The sequence below is a fragment of the Dendrobates tinctorius genome, unplaced genomic scaffold (genome assembly GCF_039654945.1).
Source record: "Dendrobates tinctorius isolate UK_male_01 unplaced genomic scaffold, ASM3965494v1 ptg000162l, whole genome shotgun sequence".
Lineage (NCBI taxonomy): Eukaryota > Metazoa > Chordata > Amphibia > Anura > Dendrobatidae > Dendrobates > Dendrobates tinctorius.
The window spans coordinates 46,104,469-46,117,972 of record NW_027361829.1 but is presented as its reverse complement, the minus strand read 5'-3'; positions in this window follow the sequence as shown (position 1 = coordinate 46,117,972).

Genomic DNA, 13,504 nt, shown 5'->3' with positions numbered 1-13,504 from the left:
ACTTGTGGACAGTGGACACTTGTGGATTGTGTGCGGCCCACTGATATCTGAGCGCTATGTGACACGCTCGATGGCACAGCTGCCTGTGACCAAAGTGACGAGAGGATAATGGAGATTTTGAATCTCTGCGTACACTTTTGGACACTGGACACTTGTGGAATGTGTGCGGCCCACTGATATCTGAGCGCTATGTGACACGCTCGATGGCACAGCTGCCTGTGACCAAAGTGACGAGAGGATAATGGAGATTTTGAATCTCTGCGTACACTTTTGGACACTGGACACTTGTGGATTGTGTGCGGCCCACTGATATCTGAGCGCTATGTGACACGCTCGATGGCACAGCTGCCTGTGACCAAAGTGATGAGAGGATAATGGAGATTTTGAATCTCTGCGTACACTTTTGGACACTGGACACTTGTGGATTGTGTGCGGCCCACTGATATCTGAGCGCTATGTGACACGCTCGATGGCACAGCTGCCTGTGACCAAAGTGACGAGAGGATAATGGAGATTTTGAATCTCTGCGTACACTTGTGGACAGTGGACACTTATGGATTGTGTGCGGCCCACTGATATCTGAGCGCTATGTGACACGCTCGATGGCACAGCTGCCTGTGACCAAAGTGACGAGAGGATAATGGAGATTTTGAATCTCTGCGTACACTTTTGGACACTGGACACTTGTGGATTGTGTGCGGCCCACTGATATCTGAGCGCTATGTGACACGCTCGATGGCACAGCTGCCTGTGACCAAAGTGACGAGAGGATAATGGAGATTTTGAATCTCTGCGTACACTTGTGGACAGTGGACACTTGTGGATTGTGTGCGGCCCACTGATATCTGAGCGCTATGTGACACGCTCGATGGCACAGCTGCCTGTGACCAAAGTGACGAGAGGATAATGGAGATTTTGAATCTCTGCGTACACTTGTGGACAGTGGACACTTGTGGATTGTGTGCGGCCCACTGATATCTGAGCGCTATGTGACACGCTCGATGGCACAGCTGCCTGTGACCAAAGTGACGAGAGGATAATGGAGATTTTGAATCTCTGCGTACACTTTTGGACACTGGACACTTGTGGATTGTGTGCGGCCCACTCATATCTGAGCGCTATGTGACACGCTCGATGGCACAGCTGCCTGTGACCAAAGTGACGAGAGGGTAATGGAGATTTTGAATCACTGCGTACACTTTTGGACACTGGACACTTGTGGATTGTGTGCGGCCCACTGATATCTGAGCGCTATGTGACACGCTCGATGGCACAGCTGCCTGTGACCAAAGTGACGAGAGGATAATGGAGATTTTGAATCTCTGCGTACACTTTTGGACACTGGACACTTGTGGATTGTGTGCGGCCCACTGATATCTGAGCGCTATGTGACACGCTCGATGGCACAGCTGCCTGTGACCAAAGTGACGAGAGGATAATGGAGATTTTGAATCTCTGCGTACACTTTTGGACACTGGACACTTGTGGATTGTGTGCGGCCCACTGATATCTGAGCGCTATGTGACACGCTCGATGGCACAGCTGCCTGTGACCAAAGTGACGAGAGGATAATGGAGATTTTGAATCTCTGCGTACACTTTTGGACACTGGACACTTGTGGATTGTGTGCGGCCCACTGATATCTGAGCACTATGTGACACGCTCGATGGCACAGCTGCCTGTGACCAAAGTGACGAGAGGATAATGGAGATTTTGAATCTCTGCGTACACTTTTGGACACTGGACACTTGTGGATTGTGTGCGGCCCACTGATATCTGAGCGCTATGTGACACGCTCGATGGCACAGCTGCCTGTGACCAAAGTGACGAGAGGATAAGGGAGATTGGATTGCTTTTAAAAAAGCAGTTTGCGGAGCAGTGGGTAAACAGCAATGCCAGCGTGTCAGGAAGCCTTAGAAGGCAGCCCAACAACCAACACCACTGATACACCACAATATAGCCTCCCCTTGCACTGCACACACAGTGACTTGTGTGTTGTGCAGGCCAAATCGCTAGCAGCAGAAGCAGTTTTTTTGTCTTCTTCCCTGCCTAACGCTCTCCCTACAGAATCAGCAGCAACCTCTCCCTATACTAAGATCGGCAGAAGTAAGATGGCGGTCGGCGTGCACGCCCTTTTATACCCCCTGTGACGCCCACCAAAGCAAGCCAATCACTTGCATGCCCTTCTGAAATATGGTGGTGACCCGTGCCTATGTCATCACGTTGCCCACAGTGTCCGTGGATCCTGATTGGCTGAAAAAGAGCGCAAAACAAACTTTTGAAACGCGACTTTGGCGCGTAAGTCGCCGACCTCGTGGCCGACCTCATCCTAGGGTCGGGTTTCGTTTCATGAAACCCGACTTTGCCAAAAGTCGGCGACTTTTGAATTTTTTCGACCCGTTTCGCTCAACTCTACCAGCAAACCATAGCAATAAGATCTGCATTAAATTATAGAGCTCCTTCCCTTCTGAGTTATGCACTTTGCCTCAAAAGTAGTTCCCAATTGCAGGGGAAATTGCACAAGATACTGCGCAGTCCAATTTTTTTTTATTAGTCATTACAAAAATAAAACATTTGGGGCTAAAACAACATTTTTTTGGTAAAAATGTAGTTATTCTTTCTTCACCGCCCAATGGTATAAATTTCTGTGAGGTATATGTGGTGCCAACATACTCACTGCAAACATGAAGAGAGAAGGAAGATCCGGCACTGGAGACTTAATAAAATCCACGATAAGTTTTATTCACATAATTTCATGATAAAACCATAAAGGGGAAAACAGACCCCCACGCCTGACGCGTTTCGAACCTTACACCAGGTTCTTCCTCAGAGACATGAAACAAAACAGTTCACAAAATGATTATAAACATTCCTAATCAGCAGAGGGACTCCACACATGTGTATAATCAAAGAGGCAGACAACTAAGCCCTCAAATCACTGGTGGAGTCACTCCCTTGCAAGAAGAAAGAAAAAAAAAAGGAAAAGACCAATACAACAATGGACAAGACATAAAATAAATAAAAACATGTGCAATACACACGTATAAATGCATAAATACATAGCAACTATCAAATGACAAACAGAAACCCCCCCCCCCCCAAAAAAAAAATAAAAATAAAAAAAAAATAAAAAACAGCAAAAATCTCAGCACTCAATAGAAATACATAAGATCATTTCTATAATTTATACCTTGCGGATATCGTGCATCAAGCGCAAGTATCCAGATGGCTTCCCGACAGTGTAGTAAATGTTCCCAGTCACCCCCTCTGGGGGGTTTCAATACCCGTTCTATTCCCTTAACTTTAAGACTGCATAAATTACCCTTGTGTATTTCAAGGAAATGTTTCGACAAGCCAGACACATTCCTACGACTGGACATAGACTCTGGATTAGAAGCGGTGATGTGCTCACTTAGTCTCCTCTTCAGGCTGCGTGTGGTACAGCCAATGTAATATAAACTGCACAATGTGCACTCTGCCATATACACTAAGTGTGTGGTGTTACAATTCATGTAGGTTTTAATTTTGTAGGTTTGTTGTGTACTAAAATTAACAAATCTATCTGTAATATCCATATAGCGGCACAAACCACACAATTTTTCACCACACTTATAATTGCCCAAGTAATTTAACCACGTAGGTTTAGTGCAATCAGACAAATACAATGAGGGGGACAAAAAATGACTCAAATTTTTAGCTCTCTTTGGAACACACCTATGTCCACCAGCCAATATCTGCGATAAGACTGGATCTTGATGCAGTAAGGGAAGATGTTTATTTATGATCTTAATAACACCCTTGTAATCTGAACTGAAAGCGGTAGAAAAAGTGGGAATATTTTTATTTTGATTAGTGTGTACCATGTCATTCTGCAATAAACTACTCCTAGTTTTGTTATCCACTTTCTTAATAGCCCTGTTTAACATCCAGTTCTTATAACCCCTTTTTGATAGCCTGGTGCAAATTTTACGACGCTCGGATTCATAAAGAGCATCATTAGAGCATGATCTTTTGGCACGGATTAATTCACCCAACGGTAAATTTCGTATCACATGTGGCGGGTGACAACTATCCGCATGCAATATGGCATTACCACTGGTATCTTTTCTATATAGGGAAGTATTTATATTCCCCGTTTTGACATCTCCCATAATTTTAACATCCAGATATGTGGCACAAATGCCATGTATTTCGTGGGTGAATTTAATATTCAAAGAATTAGTCCCAATATACTCAAAAAACGTAAGCATGCCAGGAGAGGGAGATACATCACAACGATCAAACCACATTAGGATCACGTCATCAATGTATCTCCCCCACCACAATACATTGTCTAAATAGGGATTATCCATAGTATATATATATTTGTTCTCCCAAAAGGACATATATAAGTTGGCCAGAGTAGGAGAGAATTTTGACCCCATCGGGCAGCCACACACCTGAAGATAGTACTTAGTGTCAAATTTGAAAAAATTGGTGTTCAAAAGATGTTGTAACGCCATAATGATAAATTTTTTAAGATCAGAACTGAAATTACTTTCTTCAGTCAAAATGGTGGAAACAGCAGATAATGCCAAATCATGAGGTATACATGAATATAGAGCAACAACATCACATGTTATCCATGTGTGGTGAGGCCCCCATGCAACCTCCTGAAGTGCCTGCAGAAGCTGTTTGGTGTCTCTAATGTGACCTGGTGTTTTCAAAACCAAAGGTTGTAATTTTCTGTCTATCCACTCGGAGAGTTTTTCATTAACCCCTCCAATACCGGCCACTATGGGCCTGAAAGGTGGAGGAAACACGCCTTTATGAATTTTGGGTAAGGCGTGAAATACAGGACACACTGGTTTATCCACATATAAAAAATCAGCCATGCGCTTGTCCAATACTCCCAAAGCAAGACCCTCCTGCAAAATCACAGATAAACCCTGCTGAATACAGCTTGTAGGATCATTGTTGAGAGGATGATATGTATTAATATCAGATAACATGGATAAAATTTCATTGCGATATAGTAGTGAGTCTAGAATCACCACTGACCCCCCCTTGTCTGATTGGCGGACTACTATATGTTGGTTCTTACTTAGTAAATGAAGCGCATGCTGCTCAATTACAGATAAATTCATACAAGACTGCACATCTGAATCCAACAGAGATTTAACATCACGTTCTATTGCCCTCTGGAAAGTATCCATAATGGGCACTCTAGATATCAGGGGATAAAAAGTGGGGTTAGATATCTGTACATTTGTGTCACATTGTACTGCTGTATGTTGATTTGTGTTCTCCAAACTAGACAACATGTCAAACAAAATTTGATCTCTAACAGGAGATACCATAGCAATAAGATCTGCATTAAATTATAGAGCTCCTTCCCTTCTGAGTTATGCACTTTGCCTCAAAAGTAGTTCCCAATTGCAGGGGAAATTGCACAAGATACTGCGCAGTCCAATTTTTTTTATTAGTCATTACAAAAATAAAACATTTGGGGCTAAAACAACATTTTTTTGGTAAAAATGTAGTTATTCTTTCTTCACCGCCCAATGGTATAAATTTCTGTGAGGTATATGTGGTGCCAACATACTCACTGCACACCTAAAGGAATTCATTGAGAGGTTTAGTTTGTATTAATATCACTTATGGAGAGATACTACTGTTCTGTTACTTCAGGGGCTCTGCCAATGTGATATGGCACCCTCAAACCATTCCAGCAAAATCTGAGCTCCAGTATGGCTCTTCTTTCCACATATGGGGTATCTGTAAACTCAGGAAAAAATGCACGAAAAATTGGATGGAACATTTTGCTCCTGTTGCCCATGTGAAAATAAAAAATTTGGGGCAAAACCAAAATTTTTTGGGGAAAAATTTAATTTTTTATTTTCACTATTCAGTGTTATATACTTCTGTGCAGCTCCTTTGAATACAAAGTGCTCACCAAACATCTAAATAAATTCCTTGAGTAGTCTAGTTTCCAAAATGGCATCCCTTGTTGGGGGTTACCACTGTTTTGGCACATTAGGGGCTCTTCAAACATGACATGGCAGCCACTAACGATTTCAGAAAATTTTAAGTTCAAAAAGTCAAATGGTGCTCCTTCCCTTCCAAGCCTTGCCATGTGCCCAAACAGTAGTTTTCCCCCACATATGAGGTATTGGTGCACTCAGGAGAAATTGCACAACAAATTTTATGGTGAAATTTCTCCCATTACCATTGTGAAAATTAAAAAATTGGGACTAAAAGAAAATTTTTGTTGGAAAAATTAGATTTTTTTCTTTTCATCGCTCTATGCTATAAACTTCTGTGAAGCGACTGGGGGTTCAAGGTGCTCACCACACATCTAGGTACATTCCTTGAGGGGGTTTACTTCCAAAATGTGGTCACTTTCTGGGGGTCTCCAGTGTTTAGACACATCAGGGGCTCTCCAAACGCTACATGGCACCCGCTAATTATTTCAGCAAATTTTGTGTTCAAAAAGTCAAGTGGCACTCCTTCCCTTCTGAGCCCTGCCATTCGCCCAAAAAGTAATTTTCCTCCACATATTGGGTATCGGCATACTGAGGAGCAATTGCACAACAAATTATATGGTGTATTTTTTCCAGTTAACCTTGTGAAAATGCAAAATTTGAGAGCCTGTAACTCAATAAGTTTTGCTCCTGCCTGCAACTATAGAAGTCCTGAGAGACAAAGAGAAAATGACTTTTTTTGCAATTGATTTTCAATATTTTTAGTACTATTATAGGAACAAAAAAAATCTGACTATTGCTTCACTTGAAGAATACAAATGCATAGGAATACTCTGCTGTAAATGATATATCTCTATGTATAATTGTGTAATCTGCTTCTGAGTTCACTGACTGCACTACCGCTCAAGATTACCAATCTATATCGTTGTGGCCTATTCCTCATTGCTAGAGCTGCTACCTGCCAACAAGAGATTGTTGGTTTTTGCATCGGGGAAATCTGATCATAGGACATGAAGTAAATAATTTAATTTATGCACTGAGAAGTGGCCACACCTTGAGGAGGAGGAGCTACAGAGCAATGAAGACACCAGAGCGAGGTGAGTGTAGTAGAACAAAGCCCTGAAACATTCCCTCTGAATCTGGGACGGTTGAGACTCGGGAACTATGATTTACCAAAATGCCCTTGTAAGGGAAAACTATAACATCATTAAAGTAACATTAGTTTAAGTCTGCCATTCACAGGATTGACACTACACAAACGACATAACATTTATTTACTCTTACTGCAAATACTTAGAACTAGAGGGTGTTTCCCTTAGACTACAGCGGTGTCAGTCGGGTGATTCTGAGCTTCAAAGCTTTGGCCTATAGCCCTTTGTGGTCAGGTTGGATATTTCCTATTTACTATAGAGAGGGAAGTAGTTGGAATAAACAAGGTATTTTACATGCAAGGTAATTGCCCCTAAAATAGCCCACAGTCCAATTGCAGACCTGCAATTTCAATATTAAAAGCTAGGTTATTCTGGAAACAGGAGCCCATGACTATGCATATAAAAGATGGGTTTTGTAATCACAATAGGAAAGTGTTTGCATGTGGGGTTCAGTTTCTGCTGGCTGTGATCCATAATTCATCTATACTTCCCTCAAGGAAACAGAAAAATAACTTTAAACAGAAACGTTTAGTTATTTCTGTTTCTCCATTTTTATTTTATAGCAATTTTGCATATTTGTGTGTTGCTATATTTTTCCATTTCTATACTTTTTCTTGTAAGCACTGCATTTTTTTATTTTAAAGGGTAAAACTTTAATAAGTTTGGTCCTTGTATGAGCTAAAGAATCCATAGCCCTTCAGAGAGTGTATGACCTTTTTGATTGTCAGACAGTAGCATACAGTATTTTGGGATCTTGGGAGGATCTTGTGTCTTTGATGAGTGGTGGCAACATGTTGTGCATCCGTGGTGTGTGGACTGTGTCGAGGTGTGATTTATGCTCACTTTGCAGCTTTTAACAGAGATTGATTGCACATTGAGTGAGAGGAGATAAATTTAACCATGTAGGAACACCCCACATTACTGTCAGGAACACCACACTGCAATTGCTCACTAAGCCAGTGCGCGTGTCCTGAGTAGAACAAACTATACTCAAAGATACCTGTGGAGTGGGGTGGCAGCGGTGGAGGTGCATGCTTCAGGCAAACAGGACCTGAAGCTCGAGACTGCTCGGGGAGTGTCTGGGGGCGGAGACAAGCCCCGACGCTCCGGAGAACGGCGCTTGCTCTAGCGATGCCCAGAGAGTAGTTGGTCAGGCGCGGGTCTAAGCCAGGAGATGGCATGGTACAGGAGGGGCAATACAGGGACATAGTCAGTCACAAAGCAGAGTCTGGAAACCTGAGATAGCAGTGCGGTACAGTCAGGAGCAATGGAATGGAAGGTCAGGGACAGGAAAAGGTCATAACAGAGAGGAAAAACAAGTACAGAGGCAGGCAGCAATATCAGAAACAGGAACGGATCAGGTCATACACGAGCAAACATACACAGTCAGACAGTATCCACAGATACACAGGGGTCAGGAACTAAGCCAAGGTCAAAAGTACCACTGACAACAGACAGAATTCACATACAGACCATGACAGTTACGCGCTGAGAAGTGTCTAAGTGACAGCCCTCATAAAAGCGATATTGCTCCATATGAGGCAACCTTATTGTCCTTATGGAAGTCAGTAATTTTGTCCCATATGAATCAACCACATTGCCCTTAAAATTGCCCAAGGAGATAACAACCACACTGCATTGCTATGAAAGAATATTTCTTTTAGTTCACAAACACAATGGCATGTCGGTAAAAGCAGCAGACTACGTGGCAACTATGGGGTTTGAGAGACAAACGGTGCTGGTGTCAAGGCCTTCCGACCCCTCCCAGTGTCTCAATTTCAATGATATCTGCATTCTCAAGATAGAGATATAGTTGACTACAATGGTAGAACAAAAAGCCATGGGATGTGGGAGCATTATACTGTTTTGGCGGCACTGCGTGGATATCATAATGTTTTGGTGGCACTGTGTGGATATCATACTGTTTTGCTGGCATTGTGTGGATATCATACTATTTTGGTGGTACTGTGTGGCCATCATACTATTTTGGTGGCATTGTGTGGATATCATACTGTTTTGGTGGCACTGTGTGGATATCATACTGCTTTTGTGGCACTGTGTGGCCATCATACTGTTTTGGTGGCACTATGGATAGTGGCATTGTGTGAAAATGTGGCACCCCAGGAGTTCGGTTGCTACACTTTCCTTGCCTCCAAGAAGGAATCCCCTTTCCAGGTAGTTCCAGCATACAACACAGTTCTTGCTCCGGACCAGCAGGGGGAGCTCTAAACCCAACTTCAGGGGAATTGCTTTCTCTGGTCAGGAGGAGGAAGTTAGTGGAGTTAGTTAGAGCCTGAACAAGATTGAGAGAGGATGTGTGGAGAGGAGTTGGGGATAGGAGCACCATCTGAGCTCACCCCAGGCTTGAGCGCCATTGACCGAGCACCGGAGCTCGAAGCTACGTGGGTACTAAAGCCCCGGCAGCAGAATCCGGAGGGCAGAAGACCGCAGATCCTCTGTCCCCTACTGATACTCGATGACACAGCAGCATGTATGAGCCGGAGACGCCAGACAGGAGCGACCCCTGAAGCAAGCTCCAGTTGCCTGTCATGCGAGTGGAGTTCTACCTAAGCATCTGACAGAAAGAGGGACTAGAATAGAGTATACAGCAGCCAGTAGATAATAGCGCTAGAAAGGAGGCCTCACAACCCACCTGATTAAGGAAATTCCCAAATTGCTTCCAGGCTGACCGGCTCCAGAACCATCTGTAACCCGAGCCCCGGACTGTACCTGCATTGTTCAGTAAAAGGTAAAGGAAACTGCACCATGCTGTGTCTTCTAAATCATTCCTGCATCACCTGCCCTGCATCATATTCACCACCCTCACCTTTAACATCTACACCCAAACTGCCCTGGGATACAGCTCTACCTGTGGAGAGCTCAACCATCTATTCTGCCTTGTCACCATCCCAGAGGACCTGCATATCAGCGTCAGTCCCCTGACTGAATACCACAGGCAGTCTGTTTGTGTTATGTGCTCTGAATAAAGCAATGTTTGTATATTGTGCTGGGTTAATTATAGCACCATCTAGTGGTGGCTGAATTTATAGCAGTGTCTTTGATAACATTATATAGTCTGTGCCTTTAACAGAAGCAATGCACTATTGGATTGAAGCAGTGCATTGTGGGAAGGAAGCAATGTATTCTGGGATGAAGAAGGGCCATTTTGCTTCTGTGTATATCATAGGATGCACGTGTTTACCTGTCCTCCATCTTAATTCTCCAACTTGAATTCATTATCCGCTTAAAGCATATCTGGTAAGCTTAATCTTTCTTGCAATGCAGTGATTCAGAGAGGTGTTATTTACTGTCTAGCAGCCAAGAGATGTCATTAACCCTTTAGTTGCCAGTTCTCAGTAAATGTAATCATAAACTAATGTATGATCTCAGCAAAGAGCAAACAGATGAACGGCAAACTAGGGCACACAAATCACCATATTAACAGAAGGAGCTATTTATCTGAAGTATTGTGGTATATATTTCAGTCAAAAAACGGAGGTGCTTGCATGAAAAAAACATGAATATTTCAATGTGAAGCAAAAAAGGAAGAAATATGCAGCACTCACCAATATAGCTGAAAAACTGCGTCTTTATTTCACATGAATTCCATCAATAGGTATGTGGATTTGTGGACATGCAGAATGTTAGAGGTCCTGCATGTCCACATATCTATTGATGGAATTCATGTGAAATAAAGACGCACAGTTTTTCAGCTATATTGGTGAGTGCTGCCTATTTCTTCCTTTTTCGCTTCACATTGAAATAAACTAATGTATTCCTATGTAATGTTTCCATCACAATGTACACTTCTGTGATTGTATTAGCTGTGATCATCTGCCCAATACTTATGCATGTTATTTGTATTCCTTGTAGTTTTACCGCGCATGTTCTATACTCTTCACAAATAAACAAGTTAGACTACAGAGAACAGTCTGCTTATTTTGGAAGACAGAGCAGTGGTTTATGCTGTATGCTGGATTGCACATCGTGTCAGCGTGCCTGAAGGCAGAATAGGTGGTGTTACGAAAACTACGGACCGGGTCACTGCTGCTGTGACACTTCCCCTTTAAGAAGTGGCCCGGTACCGAGTATCCCAACTGCCCTGGTGGGCGATCCAGATTTCCTACTTTTTCGATGGCACTGTGTGGATATCATATTGTTTTGGTGGCACGGTTGCAGCATTATAATGTGTTGATGGACCTATGAGGGAAAAAAGGACAAAATTAATTATTAACTGGAATAGTACATGTCCCTCTTCATGTCTTTAAAAGTTTGGAGGTATGCGCCTCTGTGACCTTGCCTATGCACCGTAATCTTAACTACTCTTTCAAATATATTTTTTGGAGGGAGAGAATGACCCAATTAGGCCTTTTGCTGTGGAGTCCTGAAAAGACTTTGGGCTCACAACGAGTTTTTAACTCTGCATATTTTCACTACGTCTGAAACGCAGCGTCTTACAGTTCCAGCACATGGATGGGTTTTATAGAAATCTCACGTCCACTGCGCTTTTTTTAACTTAATGTAAACAAGTTTAACATCTGCAACATCTCAATTTCTCTTGTGAGTATGCTAAGTGTTGTGTGCAGTATCAAAAAGAAAGCAGCTTTATTTAAAACATGACATACCAACAAGCCGCAAAAAAATTTCAGCATCCAAAATACAATAAAACTGCATGTAAAAAAAACATTCAAAACGCAATGAAAAAACACAAGCAATCTAATTTACCAAATGGGGGCAAAAGGATGCCGAAAATCTGCAATATCAAAAACTCACCAAAAGCTAATTGTGGAAATGTAGCCTTATTTCTATGTACGCCCCTTCACATACAGCGTCTTTGCTCCTAAAAACGACGGAAGATGAATACAGATTTTACCCGTGTGATGAAGTGAAGAAGGAAGTAGATTTCTCTGATGAGATATACAGTATTACAAAGTTTATTATTTTCATGTGTACTATTAATTTTTAAATAAAAATTAGAATGAAAGTTACTCTTCAATCATGACACTTGTTTTTATTTAATGTTAATTATTTGTTGTCAGTGGATTACATTCAGATAGCAATAAAGCCCAGACTTTATTAAAACATAATAACTGATATATACCATATGCATTTGTGTAATTTATATCCTGGCCGCTGCATTCACACACATCCACCGCCCTGGCATTAACTCTCTACACTCCATCCATATCGGCCCCTCACTCCTTTCCTCTCCTATGTATAGCACTCACGCTCTTTTCACATTTGTAAATTGCACAGATCCATTCAGTCCCACCATTCAACATCAGAGACGCTCTCACAAATCATTTAACCATGTGCTCACTCTTTCTATCCTCCTTCTCCTAGTCGCAGGAGACATTACTCTCAACCCTGGTCCCCCATGATATAGAAAGTCAAACCCCCCAACTGCTACACTCAGAAACCCCTCTAATCTTAGTAATATTCCCTGCATGCCATCTGTCTCTCTTAATTGTGCCCTTTGGAATTCTCGCTCAGTGTGTAACAAACTCTCCTTCATTCATGACTTCTTCCTTTCTAATTCTCTTAACCTTCCGGCTCTTACTGAAATCTGGATCCAGCAGTCAGACACTACCGCTGCTGCTGCTGCTCTTTCATATGGTGGACTACACTTCTCTCATACCCCAAGATCAGACAATAGAGCAGGTGTGTCATGTCGGACGCTGTTCACACCACAGCATCCGGCAGGCAGAGGTAGTTCCACCTCCAGCCACTATAGCCTCAGTGGCGCCGGTTTGATCTTCAGGCTCTCGGGGGTTAATCCTGCTGGAGACCAGGTTGGAAGGTTAGTCACGCCCACGGTCTTTAAATAGTCATACTGGCATATGGGCGTCGCCGATTATAGCTTGTGTTTCATACCAAGTGGTTCCGGTCTGGAGTGGAGGTGTTCAAGAGAGAGAGATTCATATCTGGTGTCGTATGATCCGTCGTTATCCTTTCTCCTTCCCATATTTGTGTTTAGTTGTGCCCTGTTCACATTACTGTTTATTCCTGTGTGTGTGCGGCGCAGTGCAGTTTAAGTTCTCCCTGTCTGTCATTATTTGTGTGGGAGCTTTGGTGGTGTGACTCCTCACTGGGTGGAGGGTGGAGGGTTAAGTGCAGGGCTGAGCAGGAGATAAGGAAAGGTCGGAGGCTCAGGCATTTGCACCTTCAGCAAAAACCCTGGGTTGAGGGTCAGACAGGGTTTCCCCTAGTAAAAGGGACACCACAGGGGCCCCGGGTATTTCAGCCTTAGTTGAACTAAGCCCCCGTGACATTATAATCGGCCCACATTTTTTCAGGAGTCCATGGATCCATTAGATTCCATAACCCGCCAGTTGGCGGCGCTGTCCATACAGGTCTCCGAGTTGAAAGGGGCAGTTCAGCAGCAGGGCC